Here is a 20,513-nt window from a genome sequence, read left to right on the forward strand (position 1 = left end):
TAGGATTTTGGGTTTGGTATTGATTTCCCTATTTTTAGCCAGAGAAAATCAAATACTCCAATTCGCTATGGTATGATTGCAAAGTTTAAACTTCTGAGCAAATGTGAAGAAAATCACTGTTTGTAACACAATATTGTCTAAAAATCCAAAGGAATAATTTTTGTCACCAGGGGTCTGGAAGAAATACTATTTTAGGAAAGACTGAAGGAGTTACTTGAGTAGAAAGTTTATTAAGTAACACAAATCATGAACATTTTCATATATTTTATGCCCACTGTTTCCGCATCCAAATCCTTTACCTACAATTCAGAGTAAATAACAAGTACTAATTTTCTGATATTGGGAGTGTTAAATAAATGCTTGCAGAAAAAGTTGGCAGCTTCATTGTTTAGAGACTTTCAACACTAAAATAAATCATAGCAGCAGCTTGACGATGGCCTCAGAGACCTTGTTTTTGTTCTCCTTCATACAAAGCCACCTTCTGTGCTTGCTGTGCCTGAATCCTCCTTCTAGCTAGAAAAGAGCAGAGAAAGAAAAATCTATTTCAAGACAACTTTTGATATTCCAAAATTTGCTTTTATTTTTCATTCAGACAAATGTCATGTCTATCATTCATTTGTAAAAAAAAAAGAAAAAAAAGAGAAATGTCTGGGGTGGTAGTTCATGTAGTTTCATTACTGAAGGATACTAATCTGAAAAGGATGAAATGTACTGAGTGATTCAGTTTGTCTGAGTTCAAGGATGTGTTTCATCTCCAAATTAAGATGTGGGATTCAATGTAGATGCCTACATGTGGATGTGTAACGCCATTTGAAATATTTGTTGCTAACCTCCAGCTGTTGTTCCAGGGTGACACAGGACTCCCCTCAATCTTTTGTCACTTCTACCAATTGTGAGGGTTTGGATTTGGATGCTTTGGTGCACCTCAAACACTATTATGCGTGTATGTACAGCAACTAACTGAAAAGTTAGGAAGGATTGTCATGGTTTAACCCCAGACAACAACTAAGCCCCACACAGTTGCTCACTCACTCACTCACTCATGTTCTCTCAGTGGGATGGGGGGGAATTGGGAGGGTAAAAGTGAAAAAACTCTAAGGTTGTTTTTTTCCCTGTTGTAGTCAGATATCTATGCTGACAGAAAATTCTAAACATGCAAGGCACTTAATTACTCAATTTCAGCAATAATATATCTTAGATGAACAACGTTCTTGGTACTGGAATGTAATAAACATATATGTGTGTATCTGTGCATGCATTTGTATAAATAAGCAGAATGATATAAATGGGTTTAAATACATTTATCAATTAAAGAATTATATTCAAATCTCCTTGAAATACAATAGTTAAAAAAAATCAAGAAAAAACAAACAACTTCTAGACATTAGTGGCCATTTACATAACATAATTTCACCATATGGCTTATAACTGGAGTTGAAACCTTATATGGCCTCAGTACCTTTTAAAATATTCTACTGATATGATTTATTTTAACTGGACACAATGAGTTTTTATTTCTGGATGCATAAAATATGAATATTGGCAATATAATAAAGATCTGGGAAAAACAATGCATGTTTTAGATTGCAAACCATTGCATGGTTTCAAGGGAAACTTATGCAAAATTGTACTGGAAATAGTACAAATGTCCTTTGAATCCTATTTCGCATATAGGAGGTCTTTAAAAGGAAATGTGTCTGAGGAAAATTGCCTCAGAGCTACTGAAATGGGCTCTGAGGTGACAAGGTATCATAATGAATAGTGCAGAAGTGTTATTTAGCTATTACTTGATAGAAGTTTTTCATTATTTTCTTACATCCTGAAGATGAACCATGGAACAGGGTTATGGAAGATAAACTATTTCTCTACATGACCCTTGGTCGTTCACTAGCTAAGAATTATGAAGACTTTGTTATCTACCTCTATATCAAAAACTATTTGACTCTTAGTTTTACTAGAGCTGACTTTTTTATTTTTGGTCATAACTTCACGAAAAATTAGCACTTTTCAATATTTATATCCTATCATATGAAATGTCAAATAATAACTTAAGGAATTGTTATGCCCAAATGAGTAGCAGGAGACTTTGCCAATGCATTTATGAGATAATTCCAAAAAGCCTGGGACTATAGAAATAAGCTGGAATTATTTGTGACACAAAATAAATGATTAATAAAACAAACCTATGTTTACTTTATGGAACTTTATAACTTGGTCTCTCAATTGATTTTTTTCTTTTTGAGAGCTAAATTTGGAGAGTAATAGAATGGTCCTGTCCTAGCTAAAGCAAACTCACATCTAGTCATCCACACTCCCCATCCTTCTTTCATCGATATATCATTGAAGGAAGATTCTTCTACAATTAAAAGTTGCCTGATAGTCTTGTTGCAGTTGGCCAGTCAAAGGTCCCTTTAGTTAAGGCATATACAGATAATGCCAACAAGAAGCAATGAATGGATGTGGTAGACATATTTGTCCTTTAAATTTATTTGTATTTTATAATTTTAAAATTATTTAAATTTAGGGTTTAAAGATGTCCTTTTTTCTGAAATAAACTACATGTTCTTTTTAAAAAGCCTTTAAAATTGGATGATGACTTTTCAGAATCAGAACATTTGCATAACGTTCTTCCATCTACGGTAAAAGGCCCCAGTGAATTTCTCTGAACTCTTTTCCTAACCTTCTCTTTTGTTAACACAGTTTTACCTAAAAGTATTTTGGTTGCCTAGGACCAGGCTGTCTATAGACAACCTGAATGAATGGATGGACATAAGCACTTTATAAGTACTTCTTCAAAAAAAAGTGCATGTGATAGTGATAAGGTTGTAGTGATAAATCTGCTTAACAAAGAACATTGAAATTTTCTACAACAAAAGTAATAGTTTCATTAATATATGCCTTCTATTATGGAGCAATGTTTTACTGCTCTGGAACATTACAGAAGTTGTAAATACATTAAAAAAAAGATGAAGTTGACAGAAAGTAGTAAAAATATGTGAAGTAATAAACCAGTGCATTTTCTTTGCAGAAAATCTTCATGTACACAACGAAGACACATAACCTTCTTAAATATGCTACAAAGAATGTTCACCAATTTAAAAGAAATTGATTATACTGATGCAATGGTAATTCAAAACTCAGTAAACAAGGCTGTGGATCAGAATCTGTCAGCTTTTTACAAAGTCAAAAGACATTATCAGTCAAACTAGCTAGTTAACTTTAAGCTTAAAACTTTTTAATGGATAACTGCTGCATTTATTTATAACTCAGGGTTCTTGCTCTCATGACAGAATCATAGAATCATTTAGGTTGGAAAAGACCTCTAAGATTATCAAGTTCAACCTTTGACTGACCATTACCCTGCTGTATTTTATGATAGGAATTATAGAAAAGGAATTTACAGCAACTGTAATAATTCTGAAACACATGATTTCTGCAGTTTCGACCTGTCTTGATAGACTGAAGGGAGGGTGATGAAAACTGCAATCTTAATAAATCTCCTGAAGCTAAAGATTTAAAACTCACACTGTTTCAAATTAGTGAGGACAGCAATATTTATTTGCTGTTGAATTCTAGCCAGCAGGACATTTCAGCAGGAAACACTTTATAAGACTTCAACTTATGATCACAAAAGTTGCAAATGTGTACTTAAACCATGCATAAGTACGAGGGTTTGCGTATTGAAAAAAAAGATGAGTAAAGTTGATTGCCATTCCTGTCTTTGATCTTTCCAGAATCAGAAAGCTACATGTGGATTGCAAGCAAAGGAAGCCTAGAAAGGACAGGAAACAAAGACAGCACACACATTGTCGTCCCTGCATTCTTGGGAGCAACTGAACAACATTACAGTCCATCAGATCCAGTGCTTTCCAGCAGGTTGTCTCTGTCAAATAACAACTAGGAAGATGTGGATCCTGCTGACATCTTTCTTATTTGTCTGTTTGTTTGCTTGTTTTCTAGAGTTGGATGGCTAGCTACCAGAAGAAAACGGAGAGTAAAGCTCATCAGCAGAGTAGGCAGTTACCAATAAGAGCCTCAACCACAGCAAAGGAAGCAAGCCCATCATAGCTCTTGCCACTACATTTATTTCCAAAACCAAGGCCTATACTATTCTGAAGAAGCATTGCAAACCCAGTGTTATTTTCAGCCTGCTTTCCCCTCATGACCTTTTTTTTTACAAGGTAACAGGTAGCTTGCAACCACCTTCACGTGCGGAACATAATTTAGCTAGTTTGCAATTAGAATATGAATTTTTAATGAAAAAGACAAAAGAGTGTGATAAAAGAAAATATTATTTCCTTTAAAACAGTGTGAACTAGTAATTCAGGGGTAGAGACAATCCAGGAGGATGTCTGCAGTCACTTAAAATTATATTAACTGGGAATTTTAAGCGAGTTAAAATGGTGTAAACACAGCTTCTATGAATAAGAATCAATCGGAGGTTTTCCAAAGCAACACCTTTGTAGAAAAATAATCACAAGAATATGTCAAAAGCTGAACATTTCTGGTAATATTTCTAAAGATCTAAAAAAAGAAACATTTCAATATTTCATGATTACAGCACTTTCCTTTTCATGGAAATATTCCTTTGATATAATAAAGGGTGAAAAAATGTCAAAATAAAACATTTCAGTAGGCTGAAAATAATGAAAGGCCTAAGCCTAAACAATTCATGATTTCTACAAAAAGCTATGATGTGTTCTTTTTTAAAAAAGAGCAACAAAAAAGACTTCATATGACTCACGAAATGCAAAACCAGTTTAGACCTGTCTTATAAATGCACTAATAGCACAGGTTATTGTCCTTTGGATGACACATGTTCCAAATTAGTTGTGCTGGCCATCTTCCAAAATGGATAATTACATTCTGCTTACCTGTTATCCTCCCGCTGTTTTTCTTGTAAGGTGTATTTTTGTTACATCCTGTTCTGAAATGTTGTTAATGATGCTGTCTTCACGACACCGATTTTTCTTTTCTTTTAAACATTAAAAAATATACTTTCTATAGAATGCGTGCCTTAAGCAATAACAGATAATCTCTCACACCTAAAAATGACTATTTCTATAGCACTCAATTTGTCTCTTTTTAAATCTTCAGCAATATGAAATAAATTTGGCAAAAAAATCCACAGAACCTGTCATGTTAGAGAAATCTGTGTTTCGATAACCTCAAGAACACCCAAGAGCAAAAATTCTTAACTGAAGCAGCTAGTGTAAATTATGATCATAGATTGAATTGGGCATTTACCTACCAACAAAGAGAAGGATTTAATTCCTCTGTAAGCTTTGTTTAGTAAGATCTCAAGCATTTAAAATATCAATGGTATTATGTAATTATATAAACAAATAAAAATCCACTGCCTCTATTGATTAGTTCTCCCATATATACCTGGTCAGTATTTATTCAGGTTATTATTAAAATTCAGATGCATGGGAGTAGCCTTTTGCATATATTAACTTTAATAAAGTTTGAAATTCTACTTTTTGGATAGTGTCCTATAGCATTATCTCAAAAAGTTATTTTATTGTTAAGGTCCAACCAGGTTTCCTTCATCACTAGAAATTCTGTTGGACTGGTTTTCATCTTCCAGGCAAAACTTTCAATGCTTGTATGCCCAAGTATCTTTTCTGGTAGGCTTAAATACTTCTGGAAGACACAGGACTTTTTTGCCATTCTGGTACTTTGTTGCTATTGGGATTTCAGCTATTCATATTATCCCACATTTCAAATTCTAATAATTAAAGGAGTTATACTTTATTGCTAATCTTCAGAGTTTAAACATATTTAGGCATAATTCCAGGTTAATCACAAATTAAACAAATCCTGGCCAATGGGAATTATAAAATAAATGTGTAGAAAGAAATACACAGGCTGTTCTCTGGGCAACGGGCACAAGTCCTTCCATAGAGAGTAACAGTAAGAAGTGTTTTAGCATGTTTCCCCTTCCCTTCCCTTCCCTTCCCTTCCCTTCCCTTCCCTTCCCTTCCCTTCCCTTCCCTTCCCTTCCCTTCCCTTCCCTTCCCTTCCCTTCCCTTCCCTTCCCTTCCCTTCCCTTCCCTTCCCTTCCCTTCCCTTCCCTTCCCTTCCCTTCCCTTCCCTTCCCTTCCCTTCCCTTCCCTTCCCTTCCCTTCCCTTCCCTTCCCTTCCCTTCCCTTCCCCTTCCCTCCCCTTCCCCTTCCCCTTCCCCTTCCCCTTCCCTTACCTTCCCTTCCTAAACCTTCCATTCCCAAACCTTCCCTTCCCAAACCTTCCTACCCTCATTTCAGCAGATGTGGCTGTCAGAGCTTACCAAACGGGCTATCTATTATAAAGACAGAGATTCAGCCATTGTTTCTAATAAATGTGAAATCAAAAATGTTTACATGATTCTTGAATTCTGGCATATGCCCTCAGGAAAGGTATATCTCCTTCTAGTAGGGATTTTGAAACCGGTATTTAATTTTCATTTTCGAGTCTATTTAGAGCAATGTGTTCTCCAAATCTTTGGTGTGCCTGGCTTTCATATAATAATCAGAACTGCCATATGTTTAAGAGATTTTCTTCCCACTTAACAGCTTTAACTTGCAGAAATAATCAGCATGACTCAAAGCCAAATTCAATGGCTTGATGAAAAGAACACTCACGAAGCAACTGTCCATCAGTTTTCATACTGTGACAAAATGGTTTTCATTTTACTGCAATTATTTTGAACAGTTGTGTGTTAACAGCATTCTGGTTCAAACTTCCTTTTGAGAACAAAGATGAGTTAATTTTAATGGAATAGCTATTGTAGTTATATATATATATATTGCTCACTAACTCATGGGCATGATAAACAAAACTCAAGTTGCTATAGACTAAAATACTAATTCAAATTACATATACAGACAAATTAGAAATCACAATCTTACAGATTTTGATTTTATACAGTTTTACTGAATGAAAAATCTGACCAGGAGGTGCTCACAAAATCAAATGTAGCTTCTCTGTGTTGCTGCTTGAGTATTGGTTCAAATGTAAAAAGTGAAAAGAAAGGATGGATTATCTTTCGGATATGATTTACATCCACTAAGACAGACATTTAGTGTCTTCATTAGGAAAATCTAGGTTTTAGGTTTTGCATGCATTACACTAAAGTTACTGAATCTTTCAAATCACTGCTTTCATTAAGCCCTAAATGAGCTTTGCCTGCTGGTATACCTTAACAAAATAAAACCCTATGATTTTCTCTGAGAGCTAACTTCATTTCTTATCCCATTCCTACACAAATTGTAAGAAGGGAAGGCAATAAAGATAATGAGTAAATATATTTCTATTAATCCTTTAATTGTACATAAACATGTTTATTACAATTGTCAATACTGTGGTCTGAATGTTGCTCATCAGCTGGGCTCATAGACTCTATTCAGTGTTTTCTACCCATTTATCTGGAAGTAAAACTACATTGTTGATTCATTAGCTACACAAAAGTCTATGTTATATCCTACCTTTCTATTTTTATAATAATTTATCAAGATATTAATTTGCACATACATAGTATAATTTTTACTTACAGATGAAAAAATGGCAATATTTTCATCTAAGTAACTTGTCACAAAATTATGTGATTAAGCTTGGCTTTCTTTCTGTGGATATATTTTAACAAGGAAGGTAAGTTTATTTCCTTTTATGTTAATGTTCTTGCAGCTTTTAAGTAGGCATAAAAATAAAATTACATCAGATGAATTATTTTGTACTAGTGCTATCTTCTATTATTTCGATGATATCAGAAACCAGGTAGAGCTGATTATATATAATATAGTCAAATAGCATTTTATATATAGACACATAACTTGTACAGAACTTTGCTTATTTTGGTGCACTTTTAAAACAGAATATTGGAGCACACAGGAAGAGCACAGGGAACCAATTAATACAAGAGCTGATCACAGTCAGTTGACTAAGAGAGATCAAACCATAATTACATTTAAATGTTAGATGTTATCAAGAGTTACAGTCCCATAAGACTTCAGGAATGGAGGTACTGATAAAATGTGACAGATCCTAATATTAACATCCAAGGTTGCCATGTCTTAGAAGTAACATGAATGTTACTTAAGGAAATGATAATATCTTTGCAGGAGAGGCAATAACATTATCTCACATCTTCCTAGTTCAGGTTTTTTACACCTTCCACTGAAGCTGCCAGCGTTGGAAGCTTTGACAAACCTATTACTGAACTGCATGAGCAATCATGCAGCCCTGTAATATGGTGTTGCCATTGTTAGTAACAGGTCATAATACTTGAAGCTTTGTTTTATTTGGTTTAGCTGTAATAATAATTTCTCTAATTGACCAGATGTCTTTATCTAGTTAGTTTTAATTCTCCACATCTTTGTATGATGCAATTAGAGTTTTCCACAGAAGTAACAAGCAGATTTTCCAGGTAAAATAAGATGTTTACAACAAATATGATGTACTGTAGAGAAACACAGACACAGTATGTTAACACAGGCCTTAAGAAGTGCAGTTAAAGGATGCTAAACTATTCTACGTGCTTTATGATTCTTTGTTTAATGATCATTCTTTAATTAAACTTAAGATTTCCATCATACTATCAACAAACATGTGACTTTACTTATATACACTTATACATAAAGAGTGTTCCATTTCTTGGACATAAACTAGATTATGAATGTAATACATTTGAATACATTCATATGCTTAAAAGCTATGTTTAGATGTTCAGACGGTTGTTAGATGTTTTAACATATGGTTGAGAAAAAGGGTGGATTGTATCAAAGTTCTTTGTATTTTATAGCAGAAAGTAATTTTTCACTCAGCCATTGTAACTCAGTCCCATTCTGTGTAAGGTCTCTAAGTTTTTCAGTTTATCCAGACAATCTTGATTCATTAGAGGAATGTTGTGCTTATGGCCTCAGTTATGCTGACAAACATGGGAAAAGTAAGGTGAAGGACAACCAAGAATTCAGCACATGATTCCAAACAAAGATAATCTAATGGCAATGGCTCCTTTTTGCCCAAAAGCAGAATAATTTTTTGAAAAACATATGTTTATAAGGATATTGGCTTAAAGGAATTCAAGTAAGATATCCAGAAGAAGATTCATTTGAGAATCTTCGTGGGATTTTGAAGTGAGTTAGATTCTTAGGAGCATCTTAGCTGAGCAGATATAAGCTCAGGTATGTTGATGCTGAAGTACCATTAAGCAAGTTCAGAGACAGAATTTCCCAGGAAATATTAATGCATGAATCCACTTCAGATCAAAGTGCCTATGAGAGCAGTTCTAAGAGCTCAAGTCCTTTTGCAGTTCTAGTTTCATATATCCACCTACAGCTTTACATATATCAATACTTTAAAAACATTACCTTGATTTCCTATAAATAAAACAAAAGAAGTAGACAGTCAACAAAAGAAGTAGATATGTGGAAAGTCAGGATTTTTCACAGACTTTTCCTACATGCTACTTTTCTTACATATGTTTCTTCCCATTTATTTCTTAATTTCCACTCTTCCACAGATAAAAATTATTCAACTGTATAGAATAATTTCCAATCCCTTTTCCTGAGAAATCAACAATGAAAGAAATAAAGGTTATTGTAAAAGCAGGTTTAGTCTTTTTTAGCTATGTACGAAATTAGACTTTTAAAAAATATAATGATGAAAGAGGTAGAGAGACGGCTGAAGACATTATGGAATCATGACTACATTAAGCCCTTTGAGACTCAGGCTGGATTACCATTCCCTGGACTAAGCAAGTTGTTCAGAGACACCTCCCTGGAACATCTGGGACTCCATACTTAGAAAAGTGAGTGCAGGAACCAGGGGAAGTGGTGGAGATCTGGTGAACGATCCCTATTACTTGGCTCAAGGTTGTAGTTTGTTCTTTTACATGCATTGAGAATACTGACTACAATTTTCTCTCTTTTAAAAAAGACCAAAGTATCCTTTGTATTCATTGTACCAAAGGAAAGGTAATTTCTATATCTCTGTCTTTGGTACTTAAATTATTCCTTCTGTTTGATTTACCTTTGCCTTCACTTGTGCCTCAACTTGTCAAAATTGTTCTGTCTTCTTTTAGCTAGAGGCTAACACTGTGACTAAGACAGTATCTTGAGGTGCTTGAATTTTTCTTTAGCTAACAGCTTGCTTACCACAAAGGATAAAATATTAAGTCAGAGTTTTGGACTAAGTAGATTTTTGAGGACCATGGTGCTTAGACTAGTGACTTTCATGAAAGTCTATGTTATTATTTTTTTTATATTCTTTTATCTCTAATTTTAGTGGCATAAAATTGCAGTTTAACTTTTAAGGAGGAAGGCACTAATAGAATCACATGTGCCTTATAGGATACAAAAAAATTCTTGATCAGATATATTTTTTTTAAATCTAGTTGATTGTTTAATTTTCTTTCAACATTTTTCTCACAGCAATTAATACAGAATTGCTGCATTACAAAATGTATTTAATATATTGCTAAAAATAAATTAAAATCTGTCAGCTAGAACCTCACTGCTAGCTCCCAGTAACAGATTTTGTCCCAATCTTTTTAAGATTGCATTTCAGATACTAATTTGAGTGGCATTACCCTGCCACCAGAATACAGCAGTAAGATAACCTGGATAGTCAATGTACTTAGGTGCTAACACAAACATGAAAATATTGCCTCTATGTATTTAATACCAAAATTTCATGTTGACATGTTTGAATACATCTTTGCCAAGCAAATGTGCCAATATCAGAGGAGCTGCTGAGAAGACGTTTTAGCTGTTTCATATAAAATAACATTGACGCAACTTTTGCCTCAGAGACAGATATATCTGTGCACCCAATTAGTTCTCTGAGCTGGTATTAATTGCACATTGTGTTGACAGATTTGCCTTTTCCTCGAGAATGCAGATTTGATGTTTTTCCTCCTTTTGCTACACTGCCCAAAAAATAATCTGAATTCCTACATGCAATGAAGGGGTGATGCTCATTCTCTACCACTTAACATGCTGCACAGACCTACATCTTACAGTAAAGGCCATTGTTTCATTGCAGCAACCGATATATTTTTAGGCATAAGTGCTTTGCTACGCTATGATCTTCTAGCTGTGGAGAGAGAGTTTTTGCACTTTATTCCTTCTAATTTTCTAATGCTCTCATTATTTTGTTTACAGCCTGTCATTTTCACCTGGCCTTTGCAGAGTCCAAAGTGTAGTTTCTACAATACAGTTTGGGGTAGGAGGGCCTGGTAAGTCACCGACTGACAGAAAAAAGGAAAAAAAAACCAAACCTCAAATCTCTGAAAAGGTACACCCACTCCACAGACATATATATTGAGAATACCAACACCAGAGAAAGGATTAAAAGTCTTGTTAAGAATTCAGGTCCTGTTTACTTTTTTAGTCAGATGGGAAGCAAAAAATAAATAAAAAAACTATAGAAGTAGAAAAAAAAGAAAATAAAAAGCTTTGGGTCTGGCTAAGTATGATAAAATGGTGTGCATCAAGGACATGGTCTGATTGATGGTTGAACAATTATCAAGAGATAGATAAACTGCTGTCTGGCATTCTCAGCTTTGTAAACTTGAACACTTTTATACGTACCAGGCCCCAAAGGGGTCTGCCAGATGTCTTGATTGAAAATGTACTGCATAGAAGAAAATTTAAAGGGCAAGTCACTAAAATAAATCCCTGAATTAATCTCTAGTGCTGTCATCACAAATGCTTGAACTGCTTACCGTATCACAAAATAAAAAATTAACTTATTAGAAAAATGAAAACATAATTTTGTAAGCCTTGCATATAAATATGGTGTTTGTCCCACACACAATTTTAATCCACAAAGATAAAAGTGCTTTAAGGCTGGATAAATAAGAAAGTCCTGTTTTAAATAGATAACATTTAGGCTTGAATACTGCAAAGTAATTAAAGGACATAATACCCCATTATAAAAGATCAATATGCACTTGAGACTAGGCCAGGATCTATTTCTGAAATTATATAGCTCACACTGATTTCTATCACATTTTCAGTATTGATCTGATGTGAAGCTTGTTGATTTGACTTCACAGTTTGTTGTTTGCAGAGGTTTGAAGACTGCCTGTGCCTCCAGAGTTAAATTAAAGTCAAGGCTGCTTGCATGTCTACATAAACTGCTGTTAGCAGGTCTCAGTCACAGACTCTTCAGTAAACAAGCTGTGCATTCATTTGAAATGATCAGTTCCAACTCTGTTTTGACAATTTCTTAGAAACTGATTTTCATGAGAAATTCTTTGATGGGAATGGTGAGTGCAAGAAGCACACAGCTATAATGTATTACTTTCTCTTACATGTTGTTTGTTCTTTTACGTATGAAGAAGCTCTTTAAAGTATTCGAATAAGAAAAAAGACAGTGAAATTTTGGCAATGATTCTGAATTTGCTTTACTACACTAGATATAGTTGATATCAGGAATATTTGAATAAAATATATATATATAAATAACTGAATTAAGGAAATGACAAGGAATCAATGCAGCATTGCTTAGTAACAAGACAGCCTACAGAAAATGCCACTCTCATTTTTCTTAGTCTATTGGAATTAGAAACTCCAGAAAGACACCTGCATTTACACACAGGTTCCAAGATGTCTTTTTCATTTCACTCCATGAAATATGAGAAGAACAAGATCTTTGGACAGTGGCTGTTGGCACTTACAGACATTGGCAAGGTTAGAGGTTGGACCCCAAAGTCCCTCCCAATTCTCAAAGCTACTGCTGAGCTTCCACATAGCATTTCAAGTCCAGGTTCAGGTGACAGCAGTTAACTTTTGTTTTAACACCAGAGAAAGTTTAAAGCTTTCTTCAAGATTTGACAAGGGAAGATTGATGATACCTAAATGTGCTTAGAGCATAGTGGGATTTATGATAGACAGAAGTTCTGTTAGTTATGTGTACTAAGCTTCTATATGCAACTTTGTTACATAAAAGAGGAATAGAAGAATAGAATATTTCTCTCTTCTCCCCATGTACCTGGCATTTCAAGGTTATATGTCAGTTTGAAAGACTTGGGTTCGAGTATGAATTTTTGTATTTGTGATCTTGTTATTGTCATTACCATGAGGTTAAGCTGTTTTGAAATGTCATCTACCATGCTTCTAAAGGGCTCTGGAACACTGGGTCAAACTCATTGACTTCAGTGCTAATTGTAGTTTTTGTAGAGTTGAAATAATTACTTAAAATACATACTCACACTCGTCTCAGAGGAAATGAGGTGTGTGTGGGAGGCAAGAAACAGGGGTAGGCTCTCACAGTCATGGTGAATATTGAATTTTTTGACACAGAGCAGAACAGCTTCATAAGAAGTGGCTGGAAGTAAGAGTGCTCCTCCTCACTGAGTGCCTTCAGCCTGCTGGTTAGGACACCCCTATGGGAGGTGAGATGTGGGGTTTGGTGCCCTGGACTCCCACATCCTATTAGAAGGTCTCTGATGCTCTGGTATGAAATTAAAGGATCACAGTAACAGATCCTCCTCCAGCTATCTCCTACAAAAAGCAGTGACTCATGTTCCATTTAGAAGGAGAAGTGAAAGATACATTATACAGCAAGAAGATCTGGTGCACAGAAGTGCATCTCAGTAGCACTGAGTTCACCATTCAGCAAAACCACTGCTTTTCTGGGTTTATCTGTAGGCTGGTTTAGGTAGTTTCCTACTGAGTAAACTGTTATATAGTTTGGGACCCTATGCTGAGCTGCCTAATTTTCTTCAGACTGAGGGAAAGCCCTAATGTAGATTCTGTTTGCAGGATCAGAGACCTCCGTGCTTTTTTTTTACCTAAGGCTGTAATTCTTATATATTTTTAAAATTTCTATATTTATTTTTCCACAAAGGAGTAATGGAAAGTCAAACTTAAAAAAAAAATCCTTTTAAAAGGGATAATATCTTTTCCTACAAAGAATGACTCACTTCTTTGATAATATATATTTTATATACAGTTTATAGTACTTGTATTTTGTCCATTACCTGAGGCTTTCTTTTTATATTTCCATAAATTCTGCTTTTTGGTCTGAATCAGTGTTGCAAAAAATCCATCTAAAATCCTAGCAAAAAAAAAAAGCTGTTTCAAAGAGGGTAAACGATGTTTTGTAGTTTTGTTTGTTTTGTGAGCCTCTGTAGCTTAAGCTTACATTTGCCTTGACTTCCAGGTAAGTCTGATTTTAGTTTAGTTGTACTGATTTGCTTATTCTGCTAGTAAGATACACCTTTCCATGAAGGGGTAGCTTCTTAGATTAGGTAAATCAATGTAGTTCAATTACGTTTAGTGTTATGATGATCTGCACAAAATAAGAGTCTAGTCAAAAGCTGAGCTTATCCATTTTATTGCCTGGATTTTTTTTTTTTCAGTCTAAAAAGACTTAGTTATATTTTGTCTAGATTCCTAATTATGCAGTACAGCTGACAACCAGTGCTTCTAGTGCTGTCTAATCACCATATATTAGAGACAGCAAAACAAAAGATTTGTAATTTACTCCCATGCCTCCCTGCATCTTAAATCTACAAGATTAAGTGCTTAAATGTTGCAGTCTCTACAGTAGCTTAACATTCAAGGAGCATTTACTCAGTTAAATCATTTAAGTGGCTTAAAGGGGTTAATGAAAATACAAAAGAGTCTCAAGCTTCCTAAATAGAAGCTCGAGGGTGATTTTCATAAGCTAAGAAATACCAAATTCTAGACATTTCAGGAGGGTGGTATAAAGGTCCTTTACCAGATCTATTTCACAGTAAAAGAAAAAAGTAAAGATTATCAACCTGTTTTAGCAGTTTGGATTTGTTTACTAACAAAAAGTTCATCAAACGGTGGGGGCTTTTTTTATGGGTAATAAATAAGATACACAGCATAAAATGTAATGCACAGAGACATTTTATTAAAATAAAATTTGGATTCTACTTATGTGGATGCATAATCAAGAATGATGTGACCACCACTCTATTTTAAAAAGCTAATTGAGGTGGTTCTTCTTGGATTGTAAAAGTACATACAAAGTATTTTCTGATTTTCTGCAATATTATTTTGGAATCTTTGTATTTGCATATATTTCATAGAAGTTTTTCATACTAAGCAGCAGTTCAAGAAAATAAATTATTTCTAAACATTTATTAGACAAAGCGCTGCTGTTATTGCTTTTGCCAAAATTCACCAGATATACATTGTATTCATTAAATTAAGAATATTACTAAGTCCTTTGGAGAACTAATATGTCTACAGTTTTTTATTTTTGGTGGGGGTCTTTTAAATTTCCTACATATTCTAACTACATCAACTTAGTTTCTTGCTTATATTCATTCCTCAGGTGAAGTTCCCTCATTTTGTAAACCTTATTAATGCTGTAGGCAGAAACCAAGAAGGCTACCCACCTGTAACTATTTTAAAAATACTTATGTGAACATTTGCCATTTCAGGGTCAGTTTGCATTCCAGATGAATGCTCAGATCTGCTTTTTTTTATACTTACTGATTTATCCAGCCTCCCAATTACTACCTGCTTGGCATCCAAAGTCACATCTCATATCTTACCATTTGTGCGGATGTTGTATGTCATCACTTCACTCCAATAAACATCTGAGGTCCCAGCTTCTTTCAATTCTTGCAACTGTGTAAACAAAAAAGCAAAGGATAATCCTGGAGGAGGGAAAAAAAAATAAAGAGGAGAAATAAACCCTTTCACCTGTGAAACCTCAGTCTGTGCTGCTAGAAAGCAATAGGTTTTGCTTGGCTCCTATTCATTTCTTAACTTACATCCCAAAATTGTCATGCATAATTTGATCCAAATGGATTGCTTTAATTTCAGGAGGGAAAACACACAGCTCAACCAGAGGAAAAGAGTGAATCACCTGTAAGTTATTGAGAAGTCAGACTGCCTCCTGGGTCAAGGTTAGGGTAATTAGCTGGTCAGCCTGAACTGTGATTTGCCTGAGGAGAAACAAATGAGTTTGGTTTCCACATTTTCAGCATGACCTTTGTTGCACTCTTCCTGAATCCAACAACCTCTTCCTTACACGACTGAAAAATAACTATTCAACTGCTAAAATACTAATATTTCTTTCAAAGACAGTAGTGGATGTCAGCAGTCAGGTCCATCCATAAATGTTTCTAATTTCTTGCCAGTCTGTTACAGCGTTCACACTTTTTACTGCTGACATTGCAGAACAAGTTAGCTGTAACTAGATTATGCATGCCTTTTATTTTTCAGTTCCTATAATTTTCTCAGTAAATACAGAAACCTGAGTTATTTGCTGCAGCATATTGCCCAAGCTTCTGTAATACAAGTACATTTATTTGTGATTCTTGTGTCTTTCTCAGCATTTTTTTTGCATTCTATTTTTAAGTGTTAGATATTTGTTTTGGCTTTATGTATGTGTAAAAATGCCTTATTTAGAAATTATAGACATTGAATCATTTAATTGCCTCTGGTAAAGACAACAGAATCTTCCAGCTGATCTCATTATTGTACCGTAGCCAGTGTCTAGAATGATCACAGCAAAGGATTAAGTTCAGTCTAAGCAGTCAGTTCTACTTTGTGCACTAGACTGCTGGGAAAATTCAAATTAAGATTATTTCCACTTGTGATTCTTTAGTAAGAGTCTTCTTTGCATATACACATGTGCATGTATGTATACAAAGCCTTTAAAGTTTGAGGAAGCAGTAAAAGAGAAGATTAAGATTGTACCTGTCTGGAGCTTGGCACAGATACTTTCCAGAGCTTCTTCCCAATCCAAATTATTCTGTAACTTTCAGATAGTAATGGATTCTGTTGACAGGTTTTGGCAAATATTTCTGTGATAACTTATGAATATCCCCACTGGATACATTTTCATGCATTAGAAATGATAAAAAACTTTCATGTATTTAATGTTAATATTCTCACTAATAGAATATTTTCTTGTGCTATGCATTTTACAAACATATGCAAAGACATCTTAAACTAATTTTGATTGCCGGTTTGTGGAACTAGAAACATGTAGGCTTTGGCTCACATGGCATTTCTCCCAGGGGAATGCAACTGTGACATTAAAGTGTGAATAGGTAATATACAGCAATGTGTGGGATTGTCAACAGAGATGGACAGCGGAGAGCAAAAGTTATTGAATAAAGTTGTTTGGATCATGTTTTCAGCCTAAACTAGATTAGCACAGAACTTGGTTGATGCAGCTTTTTGCCTACGTATAAATGTGCAAAACAGAACTGACATTTATTAAAAGAAGAGAGTTTCCTAGGTCATGTTGAGTAGTAACCTATTATAGAAATTAAAAGAGTTTGAGAAACCCAGAATCCAGCAGGTGTTGTTTTCCTCTACAATGAACCACACTGGTGGATCACTGCTACCACCTTGACTCCCAGACCTTATTTAATCGCACAGGGGCCAGGAGAGTATCCATAACACACTTGCAGGATTAACTTCTGTCAAAAAAAAGTAAATCCACAAAATTCATTTGTGCATGTGGGAAAAATGCTCTGTTTGGGGGAAAAGTTATTTAGACCTACTGTAGAGAAAGATTTCTGCTTTCCTATTAATCAAGCAGTACCCTAAAGCCAAGTCTAACCTTTCCAGATCATGCCCTGTGGTTACCACTGAATTGGCTGTTTATTTGCACAGTTCACATGATTAAGATACAGTACTATGAGCTACTTTGAACTTTTACAATGTGAGGAGCTCATATATCATCAAATCTTTGTCATTTTCAGCCTGGTATAAATGTATCTTGTTTCTGTTTGCTTTCTTTTAGTAAACAATCTGTCCTTTTCCATTTCACATTTTCCTGCCAAAAAATATATCACAGTTGCTTGAATTAAGGCCTAGACAGAACTGAAGGGTGAATGTCTTTGTCTCTCCTTGGGGAAAAACATGTGAACACACAAATACATATAAGCATACGCTATCAGCTACAGCCTGCGGCTTAGCAGCAGCCCGTTTATATTGCTTTAGGACAGACTTTCTGTAGAACATTTTTATGCAATTTTCTTATAGGTGACTTATGAGAAAACAACATTTCTCTGTCTCCACGTGTAATCTTTAAATCATTCACAAGAAGCCTGAAAACTGTCCAGCTTACTTGGCTTTAAATACTTTAATGCTGCCACTAAGTTTGGAGAAAGCAATTCTCAATTTGAAAGCAAATGAAGGAAAGCTAGTATGCTTACATTGTGATTATCAAAGCAAATTTAATACACATTTAGATTCCATGCCAGCCCATTCAGAACTATTTCAGCTTATTGGCAAATTTGCGTTAGACTACATTTAGAGCTCATCAACAAGCCATTCAATGTAAGCTTCAGTACTTAGCTCTAGAATAGGATGCACTAGGACAACATGATCTTAGTGATATTTATATGCCCCACAAAGTACACCAGGCACTTCAGAGATCAGGATTAATATGCAGTTTTATTCCTAAGGAATTTGGTGTCACAGAAAACCTATCTGACACAGAGATATCTTTCCTAAACCTTCTGCTTTTACAAGATGAAAAAAAGTGTCTAAGCTGCTTCCTTCAGCTTACCACAATGCTGTGAAACAGAGCAATGTTTTCATGTCCAGGTGGGATGGCCGTACCAATACAGCAACTGATTTATCTGTCGGTGTAATGTGGCTGTCTTACCTCACAAGATCATAACTGATACAATTATCAGCCTAATGAGACAGATATTGTTCTCTACACTGTATTTTCAAGGATTCTGTTAATGGCATAAATACCACAACAAAGTGTTTGGGCTGTCACTGCTAGAGGGGGCAAAAGCAAGGCATCATGGATTAGCTAAGTTTCAGGGCATTAGTGTAATTTGGGTGGTACAACTCCATGGGCAGGGTGTGAGAGCGATGATGTACTTTTCTGTAGTTACGAATGGATAAAATAACATTAAACATATGTATGTGTTCCATATGTGCCATTTAGATATACTATGATCATATGGTATCATCCCACGTTCACAAATAGAGTGTTTATTTGTAGGTTGGCCCCAGCTGGCAGCCCAGCTCCCCACCCTCTCTAGCTGCTTGCTTACTCCCTTCTCTTTGTTGGGATGGGGTAGAAAATAGAGGGAACAGAAGTGTGAAAACTCATGAGTCAAAATAAAGACAGAGAAATCACTCACCAAGCGATGTTATGGGCAAAACTTGGGGAATTCAACTGAATTTATTCCAACTAACATCACTGTATAATTACTGTTTGGGCATTGAGAAACTAAGAAACAAAAAAGACAAACACAAAACCACCAAAAAAAGCCTTTTCCCCTCTTTGCCAAACTCAATTTCACTTCCAGTACCACTTCACCTCAGATACCTTTTTATTCCGCACTTTAGTCTTTCACTCCAGTCACCTCTTTCCTTGACTCAGCTCTCACTCAGTTCCTTCATTGCAGCAACAAGCACTGTTGGACTCATGACTGCAGTCTGCCACTCCTACCCTTTCACTCTTTTCTGCCCTAGTGAGGTTCTCTGTGGCTGCAGTCCCTGTGGGAGTATTTGTTTTGCCATGGAGCACCTCCTCCTCTGACCTTGGTGTTCCTTCTGCTTTTTCTCACTCTTTCTCCCCTCATCCTCTACCAGTCCAGTATTTCTTCCCTTTTTAAATATGTTTTCCAAGAGGTACCACCAGCTTGACTGATTGGCTCAGTGGTGTCCTGTGCTGGGTCGGCTGGAGCTGTCTGGCACTGTCTGTTTCCAGTTTAGGCAACACCTGGGTTCTCCTCTCTGCAGCCGCCCCACTACAGTCACCTTGATGACTACACTTGATACAGTCATAAACGACTTGTTTGTTCTCCCTGAGTTTTTCTATGGCATTAAAATGTCTTTGCCAGTTGTATTAGGGAGGATTCGAGCATACTGAAATCTTGAAACCGTGACACCATTGCAAGCTCAACAAAACTGAAATTTATTACCAAGAGGTGGCCAACAAAACGGACAAACCCGAAAGGGAGCAAGGAAGAGAGAAATAAGCCCCCAGCACGACCTCCCCAGTTACCCAGCTGTTGCCCATAAAATTATCTTACCGACCTAGCATGCCTATAATTACCCATAGCAGAAGCTGCATCCTTGGAGAGTCAGTAAGTTCACAAATTGGCAGGCAGCCCCACCAAAAGGCAACCTCGTCCTTGATGTGAAGCTAACTCACTCCCAAGGAAGAGCTATCTGCTTTTTATACAATTAACTGAGTGACCTCAACCTAGGCCCATGTGGCCAACACCGCCCAGCCACAGGTTCTCAGTCCCACCCCCTGGTTATGTAAGTGCATCTCTTCTGTGCTCGGGTGGCTTTCCGTGTGCCTGCGTATTCACTCAGGAGGGTCTTTTCCAAATGAGTCTGGGTGTTCCCTTCATCATCATAGTCTTCAATTTCTCCTTCAAGTGACCTTGGAGAACAACTAGCCAATCACAGAACACCAGTTAAATATAGTTTATTCAAGAACTCCCTTCAAGGACAAAGTACCTGTTTATCAGTGCTTGTTTTCTCATATCTTGGCAAGGAAAGAACGAAACTTTTACAGATGGCTGGGCTGAACACAGACCAAAAGTATCA

At 35.7% G+C, this 20,513-nt stretch overlaps 1 long non-coding RNA gene across 1 annotated transcript; it reads right to left on the reverse strand.

Moving 5' to 3' along the window:
• Positions 1-334: 334 nt before the first annotated feature.
• On the reverse strand, positions 335-20,107 carry LOC127479579 (uncharacterized). The gene is made up of 3 exons (XR_007907606.1): positions 20,011-20,107; positions 15,518-15,593; positions 335-513 (listed from the first exon to the last, which is right to left on the reverse strand). It is a non-coding gene; the product is annotated as an uncharacterized LOC127479579 (long non-coding RNA).
• Between the last annotated feature and the right edge of the window lie 406 nt (positions 20,108-20,513).

This window comes from Manacus candei, unplaced genomic scaffold (assembly GCF_025592945.1).
Source record: "Manacus candei isolate 608988 ecotype Guabito, Panama unplaced genomic scaffold, ASM2559294v1 h1tg000067l, whole genome shotgun sequence".
In the NCBI taxonomy this organism is placed as follows: domain Eukaryota; kingdom Metazoa; phylum Chordata; class Aves; order Passeriformes; family Pipridae; genus Manacus; species Manacus candei.